Here is a 14,186-nt window from a genome sequence, read left to right as displayed (position 1 = left end):
CACTCTAGAATAATATTGTCGTGGCATTAATTTATATTATATGAACTGCGTGTAGCTTGATTTTTAATTTATGCAAAAGAAACCTATTTCTAAAATGATCTTTTGGTAGTATTTAATGCGTCTTTTTGTTGTTATTGTTGGTTAATAAATGAGTTAATGATGCAGTTAAGATATATTGAATCCATATTCAATAAACTGCACTCACATATTAAGTTTTTTGTTTATTTGCAATTATAAACTGGAATAAAGTAGCAGACGAAGCTATGAGCGAGTCGCGAGCAGGTGAAGAATTCTTTGCATTCAAAAATAACGTTATTTATGCATTTTCTGCATTCACAGTTTTGCCATCGTAAATAGTAGCTTCTCCTACTGCGTCTCCCGTGCCAACCCCAGTTCGTACGGTACGTCACTTTGACGTCATTGGTTGCCAGGAAACCAGAAGAAGCTCTGGTACAGTGAACAAACACAGCTTGCGCATTTATGTACGAAAAGTACTGAGAACCCTAAGCGACTGGAGAGGGCTCGTTATTGTTCCTAAGGGCAATGGAGAGACAGATGGGCTCAATGGCCAATGGTCAGATGCATGCAGAGTAGAACAGACCAGAATGGTGAGTGACAGCAGTTGTCCTTGGTAAATGGGCAGTTTTTGTAATTCTCAACATCGTCCCAAATCTTTTAAGTTTCCGTTTATTTTTTTGTTTCGATTTTATTTATTTATTTATTTTTGTTAAAGAGATGGATGCATTTCAACCCCTTTATGTAGTAAATATTAATCATTGAAAAGTTGTGTATCGAGTTTGATTTTATTTAAAAATTCGTCATCTTACATCCCAACCTTTTTGCAGATGGGCAAGATTCTTCAATTCATTTAAAGAAAAGAAATCTGGATTGCACTGAATTCCGAAGTAATTTTTTAATCCAAAATTCATTCCTATTTGGAGCCTCCCCACTTAAGCATGAATGGTCTAAGAACTCAACAATCCTTGAAAATATACGAATTAATTTTATTGTTACTAAACAGGAGCTATAAATAACCATATTGATTTCTTTTGTCCCAAAGACCTTCTAAAGCGTTTTGATGAAAGATATTTCAAATATTTGAATATAACCTCAAGAATCTCAAGAACTGGACTAAAGAACTTCTACCACAGACTGCTTTCGATCCGGGCCTACATCTATTGAATCCATTTGTATCGATTAATCTTTTGTGCATTGATTATCCTCTCTGATGACCCAATAACCGAAATAATTCATCATTTATTATTGTTGGCGGTTTGTTGATTGCATTCACTAATATTGCTCGACTGGAATTGGGACAATTAATGATCGCTCACGTACCACGTTACACCGACATATTCTGACGCTATAAATCAGATATATTCCCAACGCAGCTAAATTACGCTACCAAATAGATTGGCATTAACCACACATTGCCACGCCACTAATATAACTTGTAGAAATTAGGAGAACATTCCAAACTGCATACATCTATCATCTTTCGGTTGATCAATGAGATCGTTGGACCTCTGTGAACTGAATCCGCATGTGGCGAATATGGAGGGTGAAAAGTTGCACGATGATCCCTTTTTTGAAGTCCATAGAAGATGGTAGGATTCGTATTATTTCAAGGAAACTGTGTGGTTAAGGTCCGTGAAAATTAGATACAAGAATCTCTTTGTAAACGATGTTGTCCTGAATCCTTTTTATCGCATAATTCAATTTTAACTTTTTTTATATATAAGGCGCCATTGTCATTAACTGGATGTTAGGAAGATAATAATGATTGTCCACACACAGAGTTATCGACTGCTTTAATGTGTTTCTGGTGATGGTAGAGGAAAGAGTGAAGAGGCAGGCGTGTTTGTTGCACATATAGAGCATTATTATTGCTGGCTGCTTCTTTTTCTAACGATCAATAATATCCCATCGTTTTGTTTTCTTCACACAAGCTCACTCACATCTGTTTATTTACTGAACATCGCACAGCCATTACCAAGGTACTAACAGACGATTGGATTCTTTGGTTTGTTGCATTTAAAAATTAGTTCATTGTAGAGAGAGAGAGAGAACAAAGAAAATCTTTATTGCAACTTTATTGTAATATATCCATATATGCGATAAAAAAAATGTCTTATCAAGATTTTCACGCCCTTGTGGCTAGCCCAGTGGTTACGAAAACTCTGTTCTTCCATAGAGTATGTAAAAGGTATAGGTTCGTTTCTCCTCGAAGACTACAGTTAAGGAATTCTTCCAGTTGGGAAGGGAGGACCTTGCTTTGGCTTTTCTGATGTGATATTTACATTAATTGTTTCCTGATCCGGATTTGTTCTTTAGAAGATCTTCGCTTTTCATTAAATAGAAAACATATGCGCTTGGTGAAATTTACTTTTGGTGTTAACTTCTGATTTCTGCAACAGTGATTTGCCGTATTACAATCGCTGCATTCAACAATGATTGTGGAGGCGCTTGCACGAGATTTGAATCTCGTGCTCCACTCATCGTTTGGTTTTGATTGTTGCACTTACATCGTTTGCTTTTAAAAATTCAGGCAAGACTTTCTGGATTTTTGGATTCATTTTTATTTGGAGAATCTTTGGCTTTTAACCTGCACAAACGCGTTTAGGTAAGAGGTGATCGCATTAAGAAGTAGTGCATCTGGAACTGCTTTGACGCTGTGTTGACATTCACTGGTTTATTTTTTGTTTTCCATATGTGTCACCACTGTAGATGAGGAAAAGCTACTGCAAATCTACAAATGCATGGTAGAACTCAAAACTGAAGGATGCTACATTCAATACTGCTTGCATAGTGCCACATGGGCAACGTTTAATTTAATTTTTATGATTTGTTGACAGATATATGTTGTTGAATGTATTTTTACTTTTGGATACCTAATCTGATACCCGCTGTACGCATACACTTATGAGCCAAAACTTTATGACCACTTACCTAACAGCGTGTTGGGTTGCCTATTGCCGTGGTAACTGCTTGCACCCGTTGTGACATCGACTCCAAGAGACCGCCTAAGGAATCCTCAGGTATCCAGGACTAGCTGGATAGAGGGGCGTCTCGAATTTCGGCAACGGTGCAAGGCACTGGCATGAATTGGCAAATGCTGCGATCCACCGCATCTCATTTGTTCCACTGCATCTCAACTGTTCAAAGGGATTGATTTTGGAAGAATCTGGCAGCCAAGAGAGAATACGAAATGCTTGGACATGATTCTCGAACCACAATGCGGGCATAATCGCATGGAGCGTTTTCTTCTTGAAAGAGTCCAGTGCCATTTGGACACACGTTAACCATGAAGGGAAAACGTGGTCCAAAACAATGCTGAGGTAGGATCGGCGGTGAGTGGACCCAGTGATGTCCATGGAAACGTTTCCCAAACGCCTCCTAATGTGCCGGTCGCCCTGTCCGGCACATTTCAGGAAGGATTTGGAGCTGCTGGAACGGGTGCAAAATAGGGCAATGAGTTTGGTGAGGGAAACGAAGAGGTACTCTTACCAAGAAAGGCTTCAAGTCTGCAAATTTCACCGTGTGGACTTTAGGCACCCATGAGGCGATCTGACTGAGTTGTTTAAGGCTTTGAATGGCTTGAGCAAACTCAATGCTGATGAGATTTTTCCTCTTGCCGAGACTACAAATGGGGGGCATAAATTCAAATTGAGAAAGGGTGGTTGCACAATAGATGTGCGGAAGTTTTTATTCGCTTCCACTGTTTAATCGAACTTCACCTCACTTGTACCTCCACTTCCACTTTTAAAGTGGATTGACGGTTAATCGTCATCCACAAAGACATCCACCTAATTTTGTGAAAATATTAACCTCAGCACCAACTTTACTGATCACCTGATATAAACATGTAGCTATTATTTTCGTTATCTTAATACTCGATTATGTGAGAACCACACCTTGCATTTATATGGGACAAGCTCTTTTGTTTAGAATTATTCAAACATGAAATGAGATGTCTGCGATTTATGTTTTTGGTGTTCTTCAGTTTAAGTTTCTTATTTTTCCTTACAGTCGCATCGATAACATTACCGAAATCATTTTTACGAGAATGAAATCTTTTGTCTCCAACTACACTTTAAACTCTTGTCCATTGTTAAATCTTGCTTTGCCCAAGGTTTAGTGAATGGACGAGATGAAATTTGATTCTGTGTACAAGAAGAGATAATGGATATCGGTTTTGACGTGGTTTATCCTTGTTTTGAAGAGATAAGGCTGTTCAGGAAAATAATAAAGAAAATCAGAGCTGACTTGCATTAAGATCTCTAAAGTTGTTTTCTGCATACGTTAAACAAGTTGAACACAAGTTTTAAAAAAATCCCAATTCGATTTTGAAAGTTACAATAATAGGAATCTTCTTTATGTAAGTGATTGAGCTTTTTGGTTCCATTCCAACCCTTACTTCCACTTCGTTCACATGCTGATGGTCCTATTGCATCTTCCAATGAAATTAAAGTTGATCTATCAGCATCTTATCTTTTAATTCTTGGATTCATGTCTTGGTAAGGTTCCTCTTACAATAGTAGACAAACTACTCAATGCCTTGCCCTAGTGGGTAGTAGAATTGTTAGAATCGACGTCCTCCCCACTACTGGGCGTAAAAGACCTGAGTTTGAGCCCTATCGATGAGAGGAGTTCTTTATGGGCCTGTTTCAAAACGTGGCCGAGTTAGTCGGTTTCAGGCGAAGGTAGCATAGTTTTTTCCTCTGGGAAACTTGGGCTTTTTGTCTGGCAAACAGAAAATTGACCAAAGTACACACGGATCAATATGGCCTAGTCACTGATGCTCCTAAAAACCCTACTACTACTTCTGCTTGATTTCTTCTTTAATATTTCGGCAGAAAGACATTAGAAAAATGTTGAATAAACATGATATCGGAAGTCTACCGATCCTGAAGATATTTGAAGCCGCTTTTAAATCTTTTCCAGAGCTCGTTCTTTTTAGTAGTGTTTCTGTTCTGTCTGAAAATTTTCCCCCATTCAGCATATTTCTAAGCAGACAAATCTTTCCAGCCAATTATTGTCCTGCTGCCCTTACTTCAACTCTTTCTAAAGGAATGGGTGAATCGATTAACAGCCAACTTTTATGCAACTTTGAATCCTCCCTTTTGATTAATGATCGCTAATCCATCACTGTCGATCCAAAGAGGATCTTTTTGGTTACGTTGGCTGCATATTCATATAGATAGAAAAGTTTGAAGAAACATATGCAGTTGAACTTGACATTTCAAATGCCTTTGGAAATTTTAGATACCCGGATGATAAAATCTGACGGATTTTGAAGCAAAAAAAAAAGAAATTCAATCTTAAGTCAGATTTGACTGCATCATAATTCCTCTACCTACCTCTTGCCTCAGTGAAGTAGGATAACAGAGGACACTTCGTTATTAAAATTCATGCGATTATTTTGCATGAAGCATGGGGCCACTCTTAAGATTCACTATTGAACCGGTTATTGCCTTTGCACCATGTTTTGTGATAGCTGCTTCATTAATGAAGCAGCTATCAGGATGTTGGACGAACTTGTGCAGACCAATCATGTGAAGGCGAGGTGCTGCTACACACAACATACAACCTTCACTTGTCACTCTTCAACTACATCTTCGGCCTTTTGAATACGGTTTCTAAAGGTCATAGCTTTAACCTTTGGGTGCCTTCTTCAAGGCGATAAGATCAATGGGACGGTAGCAGATTGGTTTCCTAGCAATCAACTCCTTTTATTGTTGGCGAAACCCAAAGTAGCCACACGTATCTTTAATATACCGTCGACTAGGATTGATAACATTATAATAGGGTTCCATCTAGTATTTTTCTTGATATCTCACAGAGTTAAAATGATTAATGTTTAAAATGGTAACCATTATCTCGTTAATCATGTAATCATTTTTTCAGCATGTGTACATTAAATCTGAAGACCTTGAGGTGATTTTCAATAGGTCATCAACAGATATGTACTGTAATAAACATCTTTTCCTTGGCACATTTTGTCCTCAGTTGCCCTTATGCCCTTAAATACCAATACCAATACATCGTTTCCTTAGAGCTGTCGATGGATAAAATCATTGAGTATGCTCTGATGCGAGTCACCAATAACTGAACCATCCAAGAAGAAAGGCTGAAGCGCTCCTTTAGGTAATATTTCTTCAAAAACAACAAAGGTCTCTGAGATTTGTCATGAACATTTTTCCAGTGATTATAGTTAAGGATACCATGTGGGAATCTAAAATGCTGATAGGGCGAGTGTTCACGTTCCACTTATGAGCCTTTATGACATCTTGAAGAACAGGGTGGATGCCTTTGAAGGAATTAAATTGAGGTCTTGAGTAAGAGAAATGTTTAGTCAATGGAGCCAAGAATGGAAACATAGAGTTTTATTTATTGGGAAAAAAAGTGAACTAGAGAGGACCTTTGCTCAATGGACACGGTACAATCATAAATAATCCATATTGCTGGTGAGTTGGATAGATTATGGAAGGGACTCTAACAGAAAAACTACTGAACTTGAACGTGAGGTCACGGGTGCCAATGGTATTTGTGCCAACTGTAAAGAAATGTATCAAGCGTTTTGAAATAATCACTAGATAATTTTAGACTCAGTGGTAATCCTTATCGATTACCACTGAGTCTGTTTGGTTTATTAGTAACTTATTTAAAAGTTACTAATAAACCAAAATTCGATTTTAAAAAGGCTAAGTAGGAAACTCGCTTCTTGTCAAAATAGTAGTCTCGTCTTATACTACATAAGACACCTACTACACGTCTTATACCCTTTGCCACAATTGGGGCTAAGGGTTTACTTACTTCCTTTGCCGCCTCCTTTAATATAACTTGATAGATCCCATCCACCCCGGGTGCCTTTCTTATGCTTAACTTCAATTTCTCCTCCACTTTACTCTCAGTTATTACAAAATCATTTAGCACCCTATTAGAGTTTAATAAGCTTCTGTCCTCCACTTCCCTACAGAATTTCTTCTGTGTGATTGTAGGTGTAAAATACTTGTCCAGTTTGTCAGCTATCTGCGCAGGATCATCAACAGTCGAACCATTGATATTAAGTGGATCAATCTGATTCATCCTCATTCCTTCTAGAGTTGATATAAGTAAAGAAGTCTTTGCTGTTTTTCTTTGTATCCTTTGCCAGAGATTTCGCTTGCCTAACCTTCTTTGTGACTTGATTACCGACTAACTTATACAGTATCTTCCATAGGCTACTGTGTCTCCTGATAATTTGTATGCATCCCACGCATATTTCTTCTCTGCCACGAGTCACATTACTTGATTCTGATGTCCATTTGGTCCTTAAACAGTATTTCTTAGTTGGCATGAAAAGCCTAGTAGCTTCCAACTGGATGTACTGACTTAGATTTTGTGTGTTTCTAAACTAGCAGCATAACCTCTCCTCCCCTTTTATCCTATCTATCATTTCTGTACACATTGTACTCCCCAAATTCCAGTTCTGCATTCCTTATATCTGTGTGACCCCACGTCTCTGATATCCCAACAAGATCCGCCTTTGATGTCTTGACCAGCGCTTCAAATTCATCAAATTTATTTACTATACTCCTAGCATTGGTGTACATGCATTTGTTCGTAACACAACCCATGCATTTACTTGTTCCATGATGACTCGCAGCAACTCATAAGATCCCCAGCAACTTGCCTTTCAGACCGCTGCTCATTCCAATAGAAGCTGCGCAAAGAATCATTAGTTTGTGTATCCTCCCAAGTTAGCAGTTTCCGACCCACGTAACACTGCCTCGATGGCATCAGGAAATATTCTTTAACTATTTATATTTAAGTGTATTCCACCCCTATAGAAGCAATTCATGACCCATCTCCTTCAAATTCTCTCCACTCTCTGATCTTCCGTTTCTACTGCATGCCTTTCTGACCACTTCCAGGATATTCTGAAATGGCATCTGTAATTCCATTTTCTCTTCCAAACCAGTTCGAACACCTACCTCAACTAGTCAATATCCATTAACTCTCCAACTCTAAACTCAACTCACAGAGTGAACTTTTCCTCAATTATTCATTCTACTTCTGTTCTTTGGAACAGCCTTCCATTGTACTTATTTCATTACAATTGCAATCTAAAGAAATCCAAGTCCAATCAACAAGTATCTCCTATTTTCTCAACCTTCAACCCACACACTGTACTGAAATAGAAGTTCTAATACCTTTCGTGTTTCCCTCTGCAACGTAATGATTATTAAATTTTTATCTACGAAAGAACACGTTGAATTTGTCAGTAAAGAACATAAATTAGTTGCAGATTCACAGTTCTGTTTTTCTCCAGAGATAAAAACCATCAAAAAAGGATGGACTGATCTCCATCTTAATTACACAGCTGCGTGACAATGACCGTCCGTTTTCGCATAGACCCGCTCGCATCTTCCTCGCAAGGAGTCGATTAAAGACAAAAGATAACAGCCCTAACGGGATGCATGAGCCAACGATTTCGGTGCCCTTTTCATCCTCATCTATTTTGCAAAGTGAACATCAACACCTCCGCAAACCACATAGTTAAGCGTACACTTTATGGAGCATGCGTCGTTGGAACTCGTGAAAATGTCAACTTTAAAATTCATTTAATCCAAGCGTGCGTGTTTGGAGTTACAAGTTGGACGAGGCGTTGTTCTTCTTGGCCCGAAGAGGCAGTCATAAACAGAAGGGTGACAAATCAATAACTGATCCGCATATAACGCCCTTTTGTGCCAACAGCAAACTGCTTCGGTTAATAGGAAAATACCGCCATTTACAGAGGATTGGTTGAATTGTTTTCGAGTAGCGAGAAGCTGTGGCCGAGCGATAAGAATGGTAACAACTTTTTAGAGTCTCCTCCAACATTTTTTCCCCCTGTCCTAAAATACGGTTTTGAATTTAAGTGACCACCGCGAGGAGCATTTTCGTTTGCTTCTTAGTTCCATTTCGCCGCTAGACATCGGTTGAACAACGTTTCGCCTCGTGCAGCTGATTCTAGATGGTGGATATAAAAAGTTAGCGGACAAGGAAAAATCGCTTTTATGAACTGATAAATGTTCACTTTGGACATAAATAACTGAGGGTTTCGTGGAATGGAGAGAGCAGAAACTTTACTTTGTCATTTCATGAGTTTCGGGAACAAATGATAAACTTCTTTAAGCACCAAGTTACTGCGAATCTGGAGACACTTCTGAAAAGAGGAAGCAGTCTGGGCTTAGGGTGCTCGAAGTCTCAAATGGGACAACTTAATCGACGATGCTCCTGCTACAGCACGAAGTCCAAGTTAGCCGATATTTATAAAGGGACTCGTATATTTGTTATAAATATAGCGTTTATAAAAAGATTGAGTTTAGTCTCTCTCAGCCTTGGTTCTGTCATCTGCAGGGTGTTACAGGAACTGATGTTCTTCTGATTAAATGAGCCTTATCTAGTCTTCCAATGGATTCAATTTTCTTAGGCAACTCTACACTGTCCTTTCTACTGGGCAATGTCCGACAAGTGTCAGTTTCTTGTATACTAAGATTGCATTTGACTACTAGTTCTTGCGGTGGCTGAATCAGGTGAAGAAAACCCACCCACAATCTCTAGAGAGGTACTATACTCGAGAGTGGACATAAAGCCATAAGAACGTATGATCTTAACAAGTAATCTCACAATCCAGAGCTTACTGATGACGCATAAGCTAGATGTTTCGGAATTTAAACATCATCCTTACCATCTAAATCTCAGAGATAACTAGGGAACCATGCTTGTATCATCTATATTAATTTCTAATAATCACAATATTCCCTTCAACATGTGCATCGCTCTTCACGTTTATAATTAGTTTGACAGTTTCCCCTCTGTTCGGTCGCTCCTGGTGATGGTAGATGCTTCTCTGTCTTCTGTCATCTCTAACTTCTCCACTAATCTGCTGTTCCCTTCCCACGGTTCTGTTTTTTCCCTAGCTCTTTTCCTCTTGTATAAGAATGACCTTCTTCCACTGAATGGAAATCCTATCTGTAATTTTCCCGATGACAGCACTTTGCATTACACTTTTCAGCTTCAGATGGCTTGCCTGCACAAACAGACTCAACTTCTTATACTTCCATCACAAATTCCTTACCTTAAATGTCAGTCCAAATAGTTCTTCAAAGGGACAAAGAAATTTTAGTTAATTTCAATCCTTCTAAAACTCATTCCTGTCTTATTTCTCGCAAAAAAGAGTCTGCTGCTCCTATGCTTATCTTTGATGACACAGTTCTAAATAAGAGGAAATGGGGATTTCTGCTCTCTTTCTCCCTTGGCAAAGTACATCACAAATATTGTTTCCTCTGCATCAGAAAACTAGGTTTTCTTTTTCGCTTTACTTTTCTTCTAAAACAACCAATCACTTTGTACAAATCTGAAATCCACTCTACCATGGATTCCCAAAATTGGGTGGTGCTCCAAAATCTTTCTCAAGCTTCATTAACTCCATTCCCGAGGGCAGTCAAGTTAATTAATGACCGTCTCTTACAAAGCCTCTCCTATCTCTGTCTCGTTGACATTCTGTTTCTACTGCATTACCCAGACCAGTGCGAACACGTACTGCAACCAGTCAGCATCCATTTACCGAAAGGATGCTGACTGGTTGTAGAACCAACATTTCGGTTTATAAGAATCTCCAGAGGAGGTTACACCTGTTAGTGTACCCTCGCCATCCTACCCTGGCCTGAGACCGACTAACTCACCACCTTGTGAAAAAGATCCATAATTCCTCGCGTGATTCACAGAATTCGAACAAGTTTGTTCGAAGGCTTGAAGTGGTGGAACCCATGTTTAGTCTCTAGAGCTAAGTTCCGGTCAACCCTTCCCTATCTCTTCCGTCATGCAGTATGATTGATGACTTTTGAGGTTATGATGAACGTCGTGGCGAGATCCAATATTCCTTACATTTCGAGGGTACAGCTCTAAAACGGTGTTCGCAGGCCGGCCGCTAGTTAGTACACCGGACCGGACCTATTGGTAACGCTCTAGGAGGCTTCCGGATCAGCTAGTGTATAATCTTGCTACCTCTACTCTGCCAGATAGTGACTGGAGGGAGTCCGAGTAGTGTGTATGCGGGGAGCATTGTCGAGGCCACGTTATGTCAAGGATCTGGGTATATTCTTACCACATGTACGCCATATCCAAAAATTTCATTACTTCATACAGCATGTCCCACCCACTTTTTCTTGCTATTGAATACACCATGAATTGTCAAACTAATAGAGCAAGCTTATCTGCGAAAAGATCTAAACCTCCCAAGGACTTCCTAATTCATTTCACAAATATACGTGGTCTCAATTCTAATCTCAACGATGTCCATTTCCACTTGCAGTCTGCCAAACCCCATGCACTTTTTCTGAAAGAATCTCAGTTATCAGTTGATTCAACTACTGCTCATCTCAGTTGCCCAAATTATTCGCTGTATGATTCCTTTCGCCTCAAAGGTGGTACTTGTGCATATGTCCGTTCTGATATTCCCTGTCAGAGACTTGGCAATTTGGAATCTCCTCTCTTTGATTTTCTCTGGCTTAAAATCTCTCTACCTCATTGTGTCAAATTCATCTGTTGTCTCTACCGTTCTCCCAACTCCACTAATCACTTGGAGCTCTTTGACTTCCTCTCTTTGCAAATTGACTTTCTCCAGTCTAACTTTCCTAACAGTGAGGCAATTTTCCTTGGTGATTTTAATGTTCACAACCCCAGCTGGCTTCCGTTTTCTAGTCACACCGACCCAGCAGGTCGAGATGCTGTGGTTTTTGCAATTACTAATGACCTAGCACAGATTGTTCATTTACCTACAAGAATACCGGACAATCCGAATCATACAGCCAATACGCTTGTCTTTTTCTCACAAACAACCCGTCTAAGTACACGGTCGAAGTGAGAGCTCCTTTAGGCACTTCAGATCACAACTTGGTGATTGTCTCTTCTCCAATGGAACCTTTATCTCATGGCTATTCCCAACCTCGTGTTGTTTGGCATTACAAGAATGCAAAATGGGATGACCTGCGGGACTTCTTTTCTTCTTTTCCTTGGTCGGATTACTGTTTCAAAAGTTCTGATGTCAACGTTTGCTCAGATTGTGTCAGTGAAATTATTCTTGCAGGAATGGAATCCTTTATCCCACACTCCACTTTAAAATCTCGTCCTTTATGTAAACCTTGGTTTTCCAATAAATGTGCTAAGGCTGTCCAAGAGAAGAATGTTGCATATCGTAATTGGCTTGTTTCTAATTCTTCAGTGTCATTTTCTGCCTACACCAAAGCTCGCAACAATTGTAAAGCAGTTATTAATCAATCCAAACTAGAGTTTGAACAGGCTAAGAGTAGAAAACTTGCTTCTTGCCCTAATGGTAGCCGAGCATTCTGGTCTCTTGCCAAAGCTATTGGCCGCAACTTTTGCCCATCTCTGCTCCCACCTCTGTCCAAACCAGATGGTTCTGTTGTCACTTCAGCCAAGGATAAAGCTGACCTGCTAGCATCCCATTTTTCTTCCAGCTCATGTATTAATGAACTTGGTAAAACACCTCCCACCATTCCCAACACACTCCATTCAATGCCTCCTGTGGTCTTCCATCAAAAGGATATCAGAAGGATTTTGATGAATCTCGATGCTAAGAAAGCTCCAGGTCCTGATGGTATTTCTCCACTTGTTCTCAAAACCTGTGCTCCTGAACTTACTCCTATTCTTTGCCGCCCTTTTTCACTTTCTTATTCTAAAGGTGTTTTTCCTTCTGCTTGGAAATTTGCTCATATCCAGCCAGTTCCTAAAAAGGGTGACAAATCCCTCCCATCCAATTATCGTCCCATTGCAATTACTTCTACTCTTTCTAAAGTAATGGAGAAATCAATTAACCGCCAACTCTTAAACTACCTAGAAACCTTCCGTCTGATCAACGATCACCAGTATGGATTCCGTCAGTGTCGATCCACCGGTGATATTCTGGCTTATGTTACCCATTTATGGACCAATTCAATGGAAAGGTTCGGTGAAACACAAGTAGTTGCTCTTGACATCTCAAAGGCTTTTGATCGTGTTTGGCATAAAGGTCTTCTAAACAAGCTTCCATCTTATGGTTTGCCAACTGTTTTTAGTAATTGGTTATCCAGTTTTCTCTCTGATCGCTCACTGAGGGTGATGGTAGATGGCTCTCTGTCTTCTAACTTCTCCACTAATGCCGGTGTCCGCCAAGGTTCAGTTCTTTCCCCCACTCTTTTCCTCTTGTATATCAATGACCTTCTTCCATTGACTGGAAATCCTATCCATAGTTTTGCCGATGATAGCACATTGCATTCAACTTTCCATTTTGAGAAACCTTGTCCTGCTCAATCAGCTTCAACTTCTCGAAAATCTGCTGCCAATTCCTTAAATGCCGATCTTCAAGTAATTCTCCAGTGGGGCAAAGACAACTTAGTTGATTTCAACCCTTCTAAAACTCAGTCTTGTCTTATATCTCGCAAAAAGGATTCTTCTGCTCCTATGCTTATCTTTAGTGACACTCCAATTTCTAGGCAAAAGGATATATCTCTTTTGGGGATTACCCTGACTTCTAATCTCTCTTGGCACAAACACATTACAAATATTGCTTCCTCTGCATCTAAAAAACTTGGTTTTCTCTTTCGCTCTCGGCGTTACTTTTCTTCCAAACAGCTGCTCACTCTGTATAAATCGGAAACCCGCCCTGCCATGGAATATTGTTCCCACATCTGGGGTGGTGCCCCCAAATCCTCTCTCAGGCTTCTTGATTCCATTCAGAAGAGGGCAGTTAGGTTAATTAATGATTCATCTCTAACAGAGTCTCTCCACTCTCTGTCTCATAGATGTACTGTTTCTGCTGCATGCCTCTTCTACAGATACTTCCATGGGCACTGTTCTTCTGAATTGGCTTCTATAATTCCCGCTCTCTCTTTCAAAACAGTCCGGACACGTGCCGCCACCAGCCAACATCCATTTTCTGTCCAGCTTCAAACCCACAGAACCAACTTTTCATCTTCCTCATTTATTCATTCAACTGCCGTTTTCTGGAACAACCTTCCTTCATACGTATTTCCTGAAAATTACAATCTACAGAAGTTCAGGTCCAATGTCAACAAATATCTTCTTTCGTCTCCTCAGTCTCCAACCCAAGCACGGTACTAAGTACTATAGGTTCTAATACCTCTCGTGTTTGGGGTTCA

General features: G+C 39.7%; 1 long non-coding RNA gene across 1 annotated transcript in view; it reads left to right on the top strand.

The window, feature by feature from the left end:
• Window positions 1-494: 494 nt before the first annotated feature.
• LOC150076902 (uncharacterized) overlaps window positions 495-14,186 on the top strand; it is an 85,898-nt gene continuing 72,206 nt past the window's right edge. The window contains exon 1 of the long non-coding RNA XR_016547680.1: window positions 495-608. This is a non-coding gene — a long non-coding RNA (uncharacterized LOC150076902). The remainder of the gene's footprint in view (window positions 609-14,186) is intronic.

Source organism: Mastigoproctus giganteus, chromosome 12 (assembly GCF_048544385.1).
Source record: "Mastigoproctus giganteus isolate SK-2022 chromosome 12, ASM4854438v1, whole genome shotgun sequence".
NCBI classification, from domain to species: domain Eukaryota; kingdom Metazoa; phylum Arthropoda; class Arachnida; order Uropygi; family Thelyphonidae; genus Mastigoproctus; species Mastigoproctus giganteus.
Note: the sequence above shows the minus strand (reverse complement) of the source record. Positions and strands in the feature narration are given on the sequence as shown.